General features: G+C 40.3%; 1 protein-coding gene across 1 annotated transcript in view; it reads left to right on the top strand.

Moving 5' to 3' along the window:
- Gpc3 (glypican 3) overlaps positions 1 to 15,709 on the top strand; it is a 362,100-nt gene that overhangs the window by 730 nt on the left and 345,661 nt on the right. The gene's annotated exons all lie outside the window — the stretch shown is intronic.

The raw sequence follows: 15,709 nt of genomic DNA, 5'->3' as shown, positions 1-15,709 counted from the left end.
TTTTTTTCCATGGTATGCCCCCCCCCCCATGTCTTCCTTCCCCTAGTCTGGGTTCCCGAGGCTGGCCGGGCCCAAGTGCAGGCAAAGTTAAGCACAGATTTTTGAATCCACAGGGGCAAGTAAGTACACACCGAAGGAAACTTTTGAGTAAGAGGGTCCCCAGAATGTGGAAGACTGAGCCTTTTCCTTCAAAACAGCTTCCCTTATCTAGGTTGGCAAAATCTCTTTACAAATCTGCGGTGCTGGCCTGCGGAGCACGAGTCCAAAGACGAGTTAACTCCTCCCCCCTCCCAAATTCATCTGCCTTGACAGGCTGGACCCTGAAGAGAAGATTTTAGACAGAGGGAAGTTTCTGGGCGCCTGTCTTTTGTTCTGCACAGTCAGATCATTCTGTAAGGGCATATTTTAACCTTAGCTGAGGGCTGCCGCTGTCAACAGATGAATATTAATGGTCTTGCGTGATCGACTGTCCAGAGGTTGGGGTCTTAACGCCTGCCTTAGAATCCAATCAGGACAAGTTGCTACACTAACAATATGGTCAGGAGGAACAGGCTTGAAAAAGATTAATTTTTCAGAGGTGCGCTCAGAAGAAATCGGCCAACCATATTCGAACACCATGAGACGTTTGTGGCCTCCAGGGTCTGTTTCCGAGGACTCGTGCATCCAGCCAAGCGCACGTCCCGCGCTTGGGAGGGATTGGGAGCAAGCCTAGCCACAACTTGGCTGGTGGCTCTCAACAAGTCAGGGAGGCGGGCCGGATCGTTGGACCAAGTTGTGAATGCGGATGCGCGCCTTGTGGGCGCTGCCAGGGAGCGTTCACTGGCAGGAGGTTACCTAGGCAGCCAGCAGCGCCCTCAGCCTTTTCTTTAGGTTGATGAAAAGAGCCTAGCGAGCCTGCTGTTTAGTTGCAAAGGTAATTGGTCACCCTTTTTTGGTGACTGAAATGCACTTGCGCATATGTTAAATATTGCCTTGCAGGATATCGCTCTAAGGGAGGGTAGAACTACCTCTTCCACAGTTAAATCTTAATAACGTACCACGTGGGCGTGTGCAAGAGCTGTAAGGGGCAACCTATGAATCGGTTCTACGGAGCTGAAACAACAAGCGAATCTCTCTCCCCTGGAAGTGCCATGCTAATTAGATTGCTAAGGCTAGAGAACACGCTTTTGTTGATAATGTAAAAATTGGTCCTTACCGGCTGAGCCCCCACAAGATGAATTGGTTCAGGGTTGGGGTTGGGCAGCATTTGGCTGATGCGAAGTGGTGAAGTAAAAAAAAAAATGGTGCTTAAAGAAGGGGGAAACAAAACAGAGAAAAGTCCGTCCAGATACTCATTAGCAGTACACACACACACACACACACACACACACACACACACACACACACACACTCACTCACTCACGAGCGCGCATTCGCACGCACACACGCGCGCGCGTACACACACACACACTCTCTCTCTCTCTCTCACACACACACACACACACACACACACACACACAGAGGCACGCGTGCCTGCCTTTCTCCCTCCTTCCCCCCAGCCCTCTGGCTGCCTGCCTCTTTGCTACATCTGTATAAAAGTATTGGGAGGGCCCACACACTGTGTCTACGAGAGTTGGCCAGGGCTTGCTTCCTGCCTTCCGTGCTTCTGGCTTAAAGGATGATCATACTTATAGAGACTTACTTGTAATAGAGATTTTTTTCCTCTATTATTGCCCAAAGTCTCGGAGAAAGCACTTTTCCATATAAAAATCAGTACAATTCACTTCAATTATTTAATTAAAATTAAACGGTAGCCAGCACCTTCTACATGGGAGGTGTGGAAACAAGTACAAATTTCAAATATGGCGATATCCATACAGCTACCTGTACCCTTGGTTTTTTTCCCTCCCCCCATGGCAGTACAGCTTTCAGATCCTCTGGCCTGGTAAAAAACCATTTGTCCTGAATTATAGTTGGGCAAATATGGATGATGTAGATATAGAAAATACAGTGAAAATCTGAATGTTCTTGTGTGGAAAGAACTCATCAGTATTTCAGAGAAGAGATGATAATGGCAGACTGAATACAATGGCAAGTGCGTAATTTCAAAGCGAATAAATGTGTAATTTGCTGCTGTCGTTCACTGGTTAGAAATTGAAAGAGAGCTGCAAATTATTTGATAGTTATGAACCATCACGATGACCGCTTGGCTAGCCCTCCCCCATCTATAGTTTAAGCCATGTTCAGTTTATCTGCTGCACTGTCTTAACTGTATTAAAGCTTTCTTTGTCCCAGATAAAATGAGATTCGGTCCCACTAAAGAAAAATCCTCAAGAATGTCCTGTTTCATGTAAGGGGCACATCTGGGATTGACTGCTAACTTTTGCCATTAGTAGAACTGGGTTAGAGTGGACAAGGTACATTTCTTATGCTAATATGGATGAGACTAAATGGCATTTGAGATCAGCCAGCCTAAAAAATAAATCACTGATGCTGAAGAAGTACCCTAGACTTCTACAAAGCTGGTCTAAACCCTTCCAATTTCATGTTCCCATTTCTTTTAGAGTGTTCAAAGGCACTGGATAGCCGTTCTAAATAGCATGTTCCCCAAATCCATGAATCTCTTCAGACCCCACTTTTTTTTAAAGGATTTGTAACTTGGAAAGCACTACAGATGGAAACCAGGCACACAGAGTTAGCATTTGGCAGGGAAATCCATATAACTGACTTTCAGTGCAGCTCTTTTGCCCTTATTTAATTTAGAAAAATTCAGAAAAAAAGCCAATGAGCTCATAAGTCTAGATGTTTATTTTGTTTTGCTTAACCTACCCACAGGCGCAATCAAGAATGGATACAATTTTAGGCAAGGGAAGTGAGCTAGTAATCAGACAATGATGTTTCCAATTGTCTCAAGGGAATGTTACAGAAGTCTGAAAAAAATTCCTCTAAACAAAAATCAAGTGTAATTCACTTTATGAATGCCATATACCACTTTTGTGGGGGTGGGAGTGGCAGGGGGCCGATGGGAATGAGAAAATCAAACAAACCATGGTAGTGTTCAACTCCCCTAACATTGAGACATCTTGCGTTTGAGAGGGCCTTGGAAAGTGCTAGAACTGATCCAGAAGGCCAGATCCACTTATGAGAAAAGGCAACCTTCAAGAGCCAAGGCTGACTTGGAGTTTCTTGAAACTGATGAAACAAACAAACAAACAAACAAAAATACAAAGTAAAATTATTGAAATAGTTTGTTTTTAAGTATGTGTGTGTGTGTGTGTGTGTTTACTATGAGAACTAACAACCATATCTGTGCTGCCAGCTGTGGTTCCCCAATTATTTTGACCCAATTAACAGTCCTAATGTTGGGAGTGAGAATGAGAATTGAGGAGGGGGAGGGGTTTCTCTCCGTGGAGATTGCACTAGACATTTGGGTGAGCAGGTGATTTGTCACAACTTTTCCAAAGTTGTACTGCTGTGTGCTAACTTATCAGAGTTTACAGAATTCTTTCAGATGTGGTCTAAATGGATTTATTGCATAAATCCTGACTGAGAACGCTTAGAAAGAGCCATGGATCTGATGGAGATGGTTTCTGATTGGTGGGGAACCTTGGCTGGCTCTGTGTTAGGTGCTGGAGCAGGGGTGGGGGGGGTGGTGTGTGTGTGTGTGTGTGTGTGTGTGTGTCTGTGTGTGTGTGCAGAGAGGAGTAAGATGCAGGCCCTTTTGTCAAAGGGTTTGCAGTATAGTGGGGGGAGCACACAAGTAAACAGGCTTCCCAGGAAACTTGTAGGATTAAATAGGGTGAAAGGGGCTAGAAAATACCTCCAGGAAATTGGCTGAAATGGTCACAATAGGCAGCCTGGGCAAGGGAAAAGAACTGAAGAGATGAAGTGGGAGATAGGGAGAAGTCTCTTAATAGAGCCTCCATCTTAAAAAGAGACAGAAGACGGGTTTTGATGGATGTTAGATGACACAGATGGTGTCAGCTTTGCAATGTGTTTTTTTCTTATGGGCTGGTAGATTGTATCCAATATTTTGAAGCAATATTTTTGAGCATTCTGTTGCTTCCATCTTTAGAGTTGCAATGTTTGCTGTTCACTGTAGCCTAGGAAAAGACTGCTTATTACCAACCTGGGAGAAAAGAGTCCTGGATTTGCCTCCTATGAGACAAGACAAAAAATATGTTTTCTCTTTAAATGGCAGCTATCAATGACCATGCCAACTTTAGCATTTGATGCATATACAAAAGCATGGGTCTTAAGAGGGATCTTATTACTCATTTCTAAGAAAATTGAAGATAATCACTTATAACTTGTGCACACGATACATCATTTGGAAAGAATTTCACTGGGGATCATGTTGCTCAACTGAAAAGTTCTGGCGTGCTGAATTTGTACATTTTTGTGAATGCTTCCTTTTACTCTGATCTCTAGCTTTTTTCTGCATATGGTTATTTGTATGTTTTAGATTATAAGCTTCTTAAAGGGGAAGCTCTTGATTTGAGCAGTGTTGACCACAATGCTAAGCACCATACAACATTTGGTTGATAATTAACAAAAACAGAATCTCTAGATCATTAAGTATTTTATGTGAACTCCCACATACTTTCTCAGGCTTATTTTAAAAGCTTAAGCCAAGTGTTGTGGCACATTATTAGGGTGTGTAGATAAACTTTTTAGTCTTTATGTATTTTGGCTGTAGACAGATCCAGGCTTATTTCAGCTATCTGCCGACTCTTAATAACTGGCAGGGCTTATTAATGTTGAATATCCAAAGAACAAATTGAAGCCAGCAGCATTGTTATGCCTGGATTAGTATAGTTAAAGATCAACAATTATTATAGCACATAAATTGTAGTACTTCTCTTAAATCAAGTCCTCTTTGATTTAATGTCAGCTAGACCTTCTTGGTAATGTTGGTATTACCATATTTGGAAGTTGAGCTGGGAGACATGCACAGACCTGTTGAAGCACCTAACCAGCTTCTGTAACCTGGGATCAGAATTCATGTATAGGCTCAACTCAAGAGACTCTTCCAAGAGCCTTAGCCGACCTTGTAAATGAATTTGATATTTCTGGTAACCTAGGGTTTAATGGGAATCATGAGCAGAAAAATCCCCTAGTCATTTGCCCATATTTAGCACCATGTCTGGCTTGAAACAGGATCTCTAGCACTCCATTAAGAAGTGAACATCAGAAAATAGAATCCAAGCCATGGATCCGCAGACTAGCTTTAGACAGCATTAAGTAACGGGAATTTACCTCCTGAACTATAATGGCAGAGAGAACATGGTTCAGAAAGCAGGGTGATGACGGGCATATCAGCAGAGAAAATGCATTTTGAAATTCTGCGTGTGAGTGGTGAGGCACCCACTGGAACACCATGAACCCACGGGAAGATCCTTTTGAATATACAAAGTAAAGAAGCTTTACTGCAAATTAGGACAGCTAAATATCACATATCCAAGTGCTAATTATCAGAAATTCTTGTCATTTAAAAAAAACAAAAACAACAAAAATAAATCCAAAGTGATTATCAAGAAAGAAGTTTTTTCACTTTGGCTTCTCTTTGTGTGGAGATGGACAAAAGCTGCATTTGAGAATTTGAATTTTTTCCTCATGAATAAAAAGGGAGTTAATGCATTTCTAGTGTTCCGAACAGTTAATTACTTCTAGTAGCTGAAATTGTATTTATATGCCAGATTAGGAAATCTACTAAGTTCTTTGAAGTGTACTTAATAGGCTTATATTGATAAATAATTGATAGAAATGGAGATAAAATATAAGTGAAAGTGGTGATAAGAAGGGACAGAGAAGTCAAACCCATTATAAAAGAAACTACCCATTGAATCCATTCATGTACTGCCAGATGAAAGTTGATCATTTCTCACAAAAGATTAGTGTTTAAAATATTATCTTTCCAATTTTCTACAACGAAGCACGTGCTGTTATAAATGGAGAGGACGATTGACAGTTTCAGGGTAAATTTTTAATTGAACCTTAGAGTGTCTCTTTTGAAAGAATAGAAATCCTGGCTGCTGCAACCTTTAGGTACAGTTTTACGAGTATTCCTATCATGACCTTGTGATTGCCTTTAGGTTAGGGATTATACGGTATTCATCTTTGTATCTTCACCTAAAGTGACCAAATGAATGCGGTTAGAGTGTTTTAGAAATATAAATTTTCAATAAAGTCAACATTTAAGTATTGATTTAATTTTACTGGGTTTTCTAAAAAGGAACTGCTTTTTCAGGTTTAAAAAATCCATCTGTTGCTTATAGGTAAGTAAAAAGGATGTTGCTTTAATTCAGTTGCTTACATTTTAATTCCCTGGAGGTAGACTAGCCAGATCTTACAAGAGGTAAGTATTTTGTTCTTGCTTCCAAGGCAATTATAAGCAATTTAAAGATAAAGTTATACACATATACATATTCGCATATTTCTTTTTACTATATAGATCTGTTGAATTTTGATTTGTAAAATTATTACCACAAGGTATCATCAATTAAAGAAGTTCAAACTGGTAGGCAGTACTCAAGTTACTGTTCCACTTATTACCTTTTTTGCAGCATACTCAACAAGCTGTCCTTCCCAAGACAAAATGATTGCAACCAAGTTTGGCTTCAGTGTTTGCTCTTTCTTACCTACGGCATGAAGACTGATGAAGCTGTGTTTAAAAGGACATGTTCCAAAAAGTGTTTGCAGGATGAGAAATTTTATTTTGTAGAATAGAATAATTTGTGTAGTCTCTTCCTTAATTCCAGTTCTGTTTTCTCTCTCCAGTCACTTCATGTTTAGTATTGATGTTGTGTGTCGTGACATCCTGAGACTCTTCATTGCTCTTTATCAAATTTTGCTTTGCATAATTGAAGCTGAGGGGAAAATGGTGAAGAGAGGAAGAGTTAGAATGACAGATATAGTGAGGAGATTAAAAGCTCACATTCTGGTACATATCAGAATATTAACTAGCATATAGCAGAAAGAACTGGAAAACATTTGAACATGGAGTTTTGCATGTATTCAAGGATAATACAGAGAGACACCACAAGTGCATTTGTTGTCTAGAGTATTTTACCAGTGCTTCTTACTTTGCATCCATGATTTTGAAGTATATAACTAATTCTTGACCTCACTGAAATCTAATGTTCACTGAATGCAGGGGCCATATTTTAATCAAGATATCCTCTAGACTGGTGAGTAAAGTGCCTTGTACAGATTTATTATTATAACTAATTACATGGTTAACCAACAGAGACGAAAATAAGAATACACATGTGAAGACAGATTCTTGAGGACTTGACTACTGTCCAATGAAAGCTTTGGATGTCGTGTAACTATAGAATGATTCCCTGAGTGCATGGTTGTCTAAACTGCTTTACAGCAGAGAATGAAGAAAGGATGGTACAATTGCAGCACCCACCCATTCTCTCTGACCCTGGGAGTCCTGTTGGCCCAAGAAGATTGAAGAGGAGGTGACACAGATTTTCTAGCTGTGGTGTTACCTAAATGTGGTATTTTAATATGCATATACATATTTTCATAGATTACACATACACATTTGTTTTTTTTTTTTTTTGGTTTTACGAGACAGAGTTTCTCTGTATTGTTTTGGAGGCTGTCAGTCCAGCCTGGCCTCGAACTCACAGAGATCCGCCTGCCTCTGCCTCCCGAGTGCTGGGATTAAAGGCGTGTGCCACCACCGCCCGGCCCACATACACATCTATACATTATTATTTTTATAGCCATAGTTTATTATGCATATTGTTTCAGGTGAAATTTGTTTTTACTCTTAGCAGTGAGTAGACTTTCACAGTCATAGCTTACATTTATGTTTTGAAAACTGAGCTTTAATCTAACTCATGTCTGCACAACACAACTACTCATAAAGTGTATGCAACTTCTCTGTTCCAGGGATTGGCCTGGTTCCAACATGCATGTATGTGCACATATTCCATTTGTTTTTTGCATACACACAGATGATATAGCTACAACTCAAGTAGGGTGTGTCCAACCTGGAGCTTGGGGGTCACACATGCCTGTGGCCTACTTTGGCTAAGAATGAAGCTCAACAAAAAATTGTAAAATTACTCAAAACATTATGAGATTATTTTTTGTTATTTGATCATGAGACTTGAGCATGAACTTTATAGATGATGATATCTTGTCACAATGTCAAAAGGTTGGATATGCATGATGGAAGATAAGCCTAAGCTTCAGTAGGAAGAACTAAGGAATATAGTTTTTCAGAGATTAAATCAAATAATTTTTACTTGGATTGGCCCCAAATTCTTGTTGCATTGGTTCCTACTGATATCACAAACCTACTCCTTATTTATAAAGTTACATCATTTTCCCAAGTGTGGAGATGTGATCCTCATTAAGTAGCTGCAGTCAACCCACACTATGAATTGGGCCCATTTTGGAGGACTGTTTCTAGTACTGATAGTATTAATTGTGAATGTGGCCCCAAAGACACTTCCCAAACTAGGTTTCTAAGAATGTTTGTACTGGGGAAGATACGTATCTGTTTTAGAAAACAGATGGAAGCTCACAGAAAAGAGACTAATAATGCGCTTTATATGCTAGCTCTATATTAATATTTAATTGTTATTCATTCAGGCATTGTTTCAACCCACAGTTATTGAGCACTAGATTCTGTGCCAGGATGTAAAAGTTGATGAATAGGATAAAATTATTGCTAACAAGGTGTTCCCTACCTAGTGAGGGAGCCAGGCAAGGAGAGCTGTGAATACCAAGGCAGCCCAATGAAGGTTACCATAATGAGATATGGCTCTGGGAAATGGGGAGGCATGTTTAGTTGCCTTAAGAGTGTTGTCAGGGATTAGAAAGATGACTCAGTGGTTAGAAGCACTGGCTGCTGTTAGCAGAGGACCTAGGTTTGCTTCCTAGCACCCACATGGCAGCTTATAACCTTCTGTAGCCCCAGTTTCAGCTGATTTGACACCCTCTCCTGGCCTCCAAAGGCAGAAGGCATGCATTTAGTGCATATACATACATGAAGGTGAACATACACATAAAATGAAAATAAACAAATCTTAAAGAAATAGTTCTAGCTGGGCTGTGGTGACAGGGTTTACGAGACAGGGTTTCTCTGTATTGTTTTGGAGGCTGTCGGTCCTAGCATTTGAAAGGTAGAGGCAGGTGGATCTCTGAATTCGAGGCCAGCCTGGTCTACAGAGTGAGTTCCAGGACAGTCAAATCTACACAGAGAAATACTGTTTTGAAAAACAGGAAATAGTTCTATTGTGCAAGGCATGTGAATAATAGAGTCATGACAGGGATGGCTCTGTGGGCAAAGTGCTTGCTCTGCAAGTATGAGGACCTGAATTCAAATCCTTAGGACCCATGTAAAGCCAACATGATAGTATGCACATGCAATACCAGTGTTCCTATGGCAAGATGGGAGATGGAGACAGGACATTCCCTAGTAGCTTGAGGGCCAGCTAGCGTGGCATATGCAGCTCTCAACAACAGATACCCTATCACAAACCAAGGTAGCGGAAAAAAAATGAGGTTGTCCTCTGGCTGCCAGACACAGACTCACACTTGCCAGACATGCTTGATGCCCTGAGTTCAATCCCTGAAACCCACAAAAATATGGGAGAGAACCAATTGCACAAAGCATGTCCTGTAGGCATGTCACATGTGCACACATCTAATCATGAGGTGGGATAGACTATATCTATTTTTCTTCATGGCCTCTAAACTCCTGGGCTCAAATTATCCTCGTACCTCAGCATCTCTTGAGAAGCTAGGACTACACATGCGGCACCTTGACTGGTTTAGAAGAGTGTATTTTTAAAAAGTGAAAGGAGTTTGATTGTTGAACAGATTGAGTTTGTGGGACACTTTTATCAAAGAGGTAGAAAATGTCTGCTAGGCAATTGAAGTTATGATTTGAATCACAGAATAGGAAGAAATTGGGGCTGGGGGAACATTTAGGAATTATCAGTATGTAGATGGTAATTAAAGTCCTGGAACTAGATGAGATCACCAGGCAAGTGTGGAGTTCTGATGAAGCACAGTTGGGACACATCACTATATCAAGGCGAAGTCATGGGTGTGGATGATATTTTCCAGTCTTTTGCATGGGACATATCTTAAAATGTAGTTTGCCAGCATCTGGTGATTTAAAAATATATGCTAAATCTTTCAAGAACTTTCTTGCTTAAGAGAAAGTATGAGCCTGTGTTGTTATAGTCCAGAACTTTGCAGCTTGAACTGCAAAGTATCAAACACCCAGTTGTGTACACACACACACACACACACACATGCACGCACGCATGCACACACACACACACACACACACACACTCAAACAAGCAGGCACTCAGGGGCCAGGAGAAGGAGAAGGTGGAGGGAAGGAGGAAAAGAGGGAAGGAACAAACCCTGGAGATTCATTTGAGTAAAAGTGTTAGATTTGTTTATTTTTCGTGGCAATAACTATGAATGATATTTAAACTGGAGGTTGTTAGTAGTTACCTTTAGCGGTGGGTGGTCTTTCATACTCACATCTTGCCATGTTGAGTTTTCAAGCCTTGTATCTCCTGTGCACATAATGCAAGCACTCATGGAAGATCTGCAGTTGGTGCCTTGTTCCAATAAGGTGACATTCTTCTCCTCCCCCATGGGAGAACTTTCCCACTTCATGGAATGAAAGCTGTAACACGAGGTTCCAAGCAAAGCCTGGGAATACATGTAAAACCAGTGTGATCTTATTTACATGTGTTCAGATATGTAGTTCTTTTGTTTCTGGGTTAGGAGAAAATAAAATAAAATAAAATAAAATAAATCTGGCGTTTTTAAGTTCTCTGTTGTTTAAGAGGTTCCCTTCATCAGGGTTTCTACATGTATTTTTAAAGATTTATACTTTATTAATTTGTATAGGTGCATGTCTGCATGTGTTATGTGTGCATCTGCCCTCAGAGGCCACAAGAGGGCATCAAGAATCCCTAGAGCTGAAGTTACAGGCCGTCATGAACCATCTGATATGGGTGCTGGGAATTGAACTCCAGTGGCAAAAACACGTTCTTCTGAGCATGCTGAACTATGGGGTTTCTACTTCCTTTCAACACACACCCCAGACTCCTTTGTTTCAAGTAGATTTTTTGTGATCATTTTTAGGTTGATTGGATAGTTCCCCTACATTAGAAGATCATAGAAAATAACGTTTACCTGGTATTAACTGTTTGCCACTTGCTAGCTATGTAACTTATCACAATATATAAAGAAAATGTGAAAGAGAGGTGGTGCATGCTTATTTTGTAGTTTGAAAAACTGAGACCCAGAAAGGTTTACTTTCCTGTTTGTGTAATTGGTGGAGCAAGGATTTAAATCCAGATTTGTCTTACTACATCTCTAATACTATTTCCACTGCACTGTTTGGACTGTGAGAGTAAATAATACAGTATACATATAAAGTTTTGACCTGAGTTGTCATATTCCTTTGACTTTTGAGATATTATACTTTCTGGGGTCTTCTATTTCATTTTGCCTTTGCTTGTCTAGTCTGTTCCTTCCAACTTTTGTTGGGTGTAGGTGTTCAGTATTATGTGTCCTTTCCCCTCCCAATGTCTTTGCTTATTAAGACATCCATTCCCATAACTTCATCATCATGTTTGAATGGTTTCCACGTCTCCTTTCAATCCGACCTCTCCCTTGCTATGCAATCCAGAATCTCACAATTGCCTGTTGAATGTCTCTATCAGAAATGCCTTAGTGCCTTTCCTTAAACAGAACCAAAGATTACTTACCCCATCATTTTCTTTTCCTATCTTCACTAGTCTCTTTCCAACCTACATTTCTGGTGATGGTGTCCCCTCTTGATGCAGAGACTTGAAACCTTGACATCATCTTTGACTTCTCATGCCTATATTAATTATCCAAATCCTGCAAATCTACAAAATGTCTCTTACTTTCATCCCTTTGTCATAAGTGTCTTCTATTTATAGACGACAGGATGCTTCAGTTGTCTATTGACTAAATCTTATAGATCATCTGCATGTCTTCCCATCATCACTGCATAATGTAGCCTTACTTACCCTCCAGAGTCTCACGTCATTGCAACTTTTTCATGAACCTCTGTTCCCCACCTCCCCATCCCTATTCCTCACCATTAGGTGGAATTGTTCCTTTTTTGAACCATGCTACCCTATCCAGACCCACTGGATCTGAATCTGTATTTCCAACAAGGTCTCTCAGTGACTTGCATGTGTGTTAAAGTTTGAAAAAATCTTCCAAGTGAAAGTTAGATGAGGGTAAGAACTGTGCAGTACTTGTTAGAACATCTTAACCATAAATTAACATCCTTGTCAGTTTTCACATCTGTGCTTTGCCCATTTATTCACTGAAGTGGCCTTAGGGACCTATATATAAGAAATGTATGAGAAGTAGGGAAAGAAAGGAGGAATGACAGATTGGAGGAGGAGAGGGAATGAAAGAAGGAGAGAAAGGCTGGGGGATGAATGAGGATGGGATAACGAACCAACGAGACACACACACACACACACACACACACACACAGAGAGAGAGAGAGAGAGAGAGAGAGAGAGAGAGAGAGAAAGAGAGAGAGACAGAGAGAGATAGAGAGACAGAGAGAGAGCATGCAGGAGTACTCACCATCCCTGTTAAGTAGTTAATAACTTTGTGACTAGTTTGTGTCCATGCATAGGTAAAAGGTACAATCTAGGTCTTTAATTCAATGTTGTAGCCAGGGGAAAATATCTCCACTCATCATTTTGCTGCTTCCCTAGGGGATGAATGGTTCAATAATTTCCCACTTCTTTTGCTGGCATTCTGGGGTCTATCTTCTCTGGTCATTCCCAGAAGTCACTGAACATCTTGAAAGGTTTCAAAGAACTGCACTTAGTGTTGGCAACAGACCCTTCTATTTTCAGAGGCAGATTTTATGCTTCGTTTTCAAACTTCGAAGTTTATTTCTGAAATAAAGGTTTGTTTTTCTCACGATATTCTGAAGGTTTCCTACAAATGTTAATTTCTCAAACGTAAGTCATTTCTTGCCTTTGAAATTTCAGTGCTGTGGGTCAATTTAATAACGATGGCCAAAGGTTTTTTTTGGGGGGGGTACTTCAAAAGCTGTCACATTGGTGTTTCTTTGTTCTTTGGGGAAGTAAGTTTGCCTCGTTCACAAAATCTGAAGGTTATCTTGGAATCCAGTCATTCGGTCTTCCCTCAACATCATCCAGTTCTATTTTCAAATTTTGTCCTAATAGCTGTGACTCCCAGCTGTTACTCAGGGGTAGAATTCATGAAAAGTTTACCAACACTTCATAGATCAGGGTTAATGAGCAGCCCAGGTTATTTAGCTGACACCCCATTGCTAAGGGAAACAAGGGGCATTTTTAACTCTCTCATGGCTTTACACACGTAGACCACAAGGGCCCTCCTTCATGTCTCCTTCCTTCTGCTTCCCTTCCATCCTCACATACTCCCTCAGCTGCTTGTAATTGAAAGCAGAAGGTGTTTTATGGTTTGTTATATTTATTGAATGGTTTTGTGTTTCTTGTTCTCCTAAAAAATAGATGAGTGTAATGTTTTATACTTTCCTCTCCATTTTGGTTTTAAATTGTATTTCCTTTTCCTATTGCTCCTGATTTTCCTCCCTCCTTGATCTCTCTTCTCTTGTTCTCTGCCTCCTCTATGTCTGTCTGCATCCAGTGATTGTAGGAGAGAAAATGGGTTCCCCTTTCTGCCACATGTTTGGTTTGGGTACCTGGTTACTTCTTTTGGAATATTATGAAATTCTGTCCTTTAGTTAGTTTTGAAGTGAAGAGCTCTAAAGTGTTCTCTTTCTAAGATATGTGAGAATTTAAAATGTGTTTTTGTATAGACAGAAGATGGTTAAGTGTATCTCATTTGACTATCTCAGATGAATTTTTGTGCGGTTGACTTTCTTTCTTTATCTTAATTCTCAATGAAGGCAGTTTGCATCTTTGTTCTTAGACATCTCTATCGGGGCTGGAAAGGTGACTCACTGGTTAAAAAATTCTCTCTCTCCCTTCCTTCCTCTGTCTCTCCCCTCAATTTAATTTATTATTATTTTTTTCTAAAGATAAGGGGGCCCTTTTGAAATCCTGTTGACATGTGTTAGAACTAACACATACCTTGTAGATTAAACCAAATTACAGTTTGCTTCTCCCTGATGACTTTATCACATTTCAGGGACCTTGTTTCACTTGTGGGGTTTCATTGCTCTAGTCTCAATCTTGACTCCATGTTTGAGATTGTGTTCCAATTATACTGCTATGTGATACTGTTCCTTTGTCTTTATACTTATGGGGATCCTTTGTGTGTCTTGTGTCTGTTATCTCTTCCAAGCTTGGCCAAGGTTATGAAGTTATGCACTTATATATAATTATTTAATAAGATAAGTTAGACAAAATGTGCTTCAAGATGTTTCAACCTTTCTCTACACACTCTCTCTCTCTCTCTCTCTCTCTCTCTCTCTCTCTCTCTCTCTCTGTGTGTCTCTGTCTCTCTGTCTCCCTGTCTGTCTGTCTCCCTATCTGTCTGTCTCTGTCTCTCTGTCTCCCTGTCTGCCTCTCTGTCTGTCTTTCTCTCTGTTTCTCTGTCTCTGCCTCTCTCCCTCTGTCTCTCTCTGTGTGTGTGTGTGTATGTGTGTGTGTGTGTGTCTAGGTTTGGAGAACATTGTTCCTTTGCACTTTGCTTGATGGACACAATAGAATAGAAGCTTTTGAGTTAGTCAGGACTACCAAAATGGTAGCTCTGTGTCACAGATAACATTAGTCTCTTGTCTTATTTTCTTTCTAACTGGTTCCCTAAATTCCCCTAAGCCAGGGGGTTTGAGGTATGAGATTGTGTGTTTTTTAAGAAAATATTATGGATGAAGACTAATGTTCTCAAGTCAGGAAGAACAATTAGTACCATTCATTAATCATGGAGCATGTTTTGACTCTGGGTCCTGGCTAGGAAATATAAACTGTGAAAGTCACACATATATATGAACCTCAGGCAAATTTATGACTTGTCAGTCTTTTAAGGTTAAATTCTTAACCCCAATTCAGGGCTGGCTTTCTATGTGGACTCCAGAACATTCCTCTGGGCCACTGAGCATGCCCCTCCCCAGCCCTTTGCTTAACAGCAGCTAATGAGCAAGAAAGGTTTCTGCCTCTTATCAGCTTGCCTAAACAGCAACAGCAAGGCTGATATACGGAGTTTAGGTCAAAACTTGAGTTCTTGAACTGAAAAAACTACAAGGTCAGTTTAAAAACTCTAGAAACGTGGTGTCTCCGTAGTCACCAACACCTGTCAAGTAAAGGAGGTAGACACTTGAGTTCAAACAAATAGCAATACTTGGCAAAACCATGAACAGTCTAATTAATTCTGCTAATACTTCTTTCCATCTTTGTTTAGTACTTCTATAAATAGCCTTCATGTATTCTTTAATGAGCTTTCAGTGTGTGCCTGGAGGTTGTTATGGTCACATGGGAATGATTGTCGGATGGTGACGATGATGAAGATAGGAATATTTATATTTTTGGCTCAGATATTGGAAGGTGCTGCCAGATGAAGGAAAGTAGACATCTACTACTTTCTGAACTGCAATTTTGAATGGCTGTGAAATCAACTTGCCATGAAACCAGAGAAGTCTTTGTGCCTCTCATATTGTACTGACTGACTTTTGAAAAAAGGAGAGAAAGTGCCTATTTCTGAGATCTGCTTGGAATCCGGGC

The sequence above is a fragment of the Mesocricetus auratus genome, unplaced genomic scaffold (genome assembly GCF_017639785.1).
Source record: "Mesocricetus auratus isolate SY011 unplaced genomic scaffold, BCM_Maur_2.0 Super-Scaffold_100003, whole genome shotgun sequence".
NCBI lineage: Eukaryota > Metazoa > Chordata > Mammalia > Rodentia > Cricetidae > Mesocricetus > Mesocricetus auratus.
This window is presented reverse-complemented; position numbering and strand designations above follow the sequence as displayed.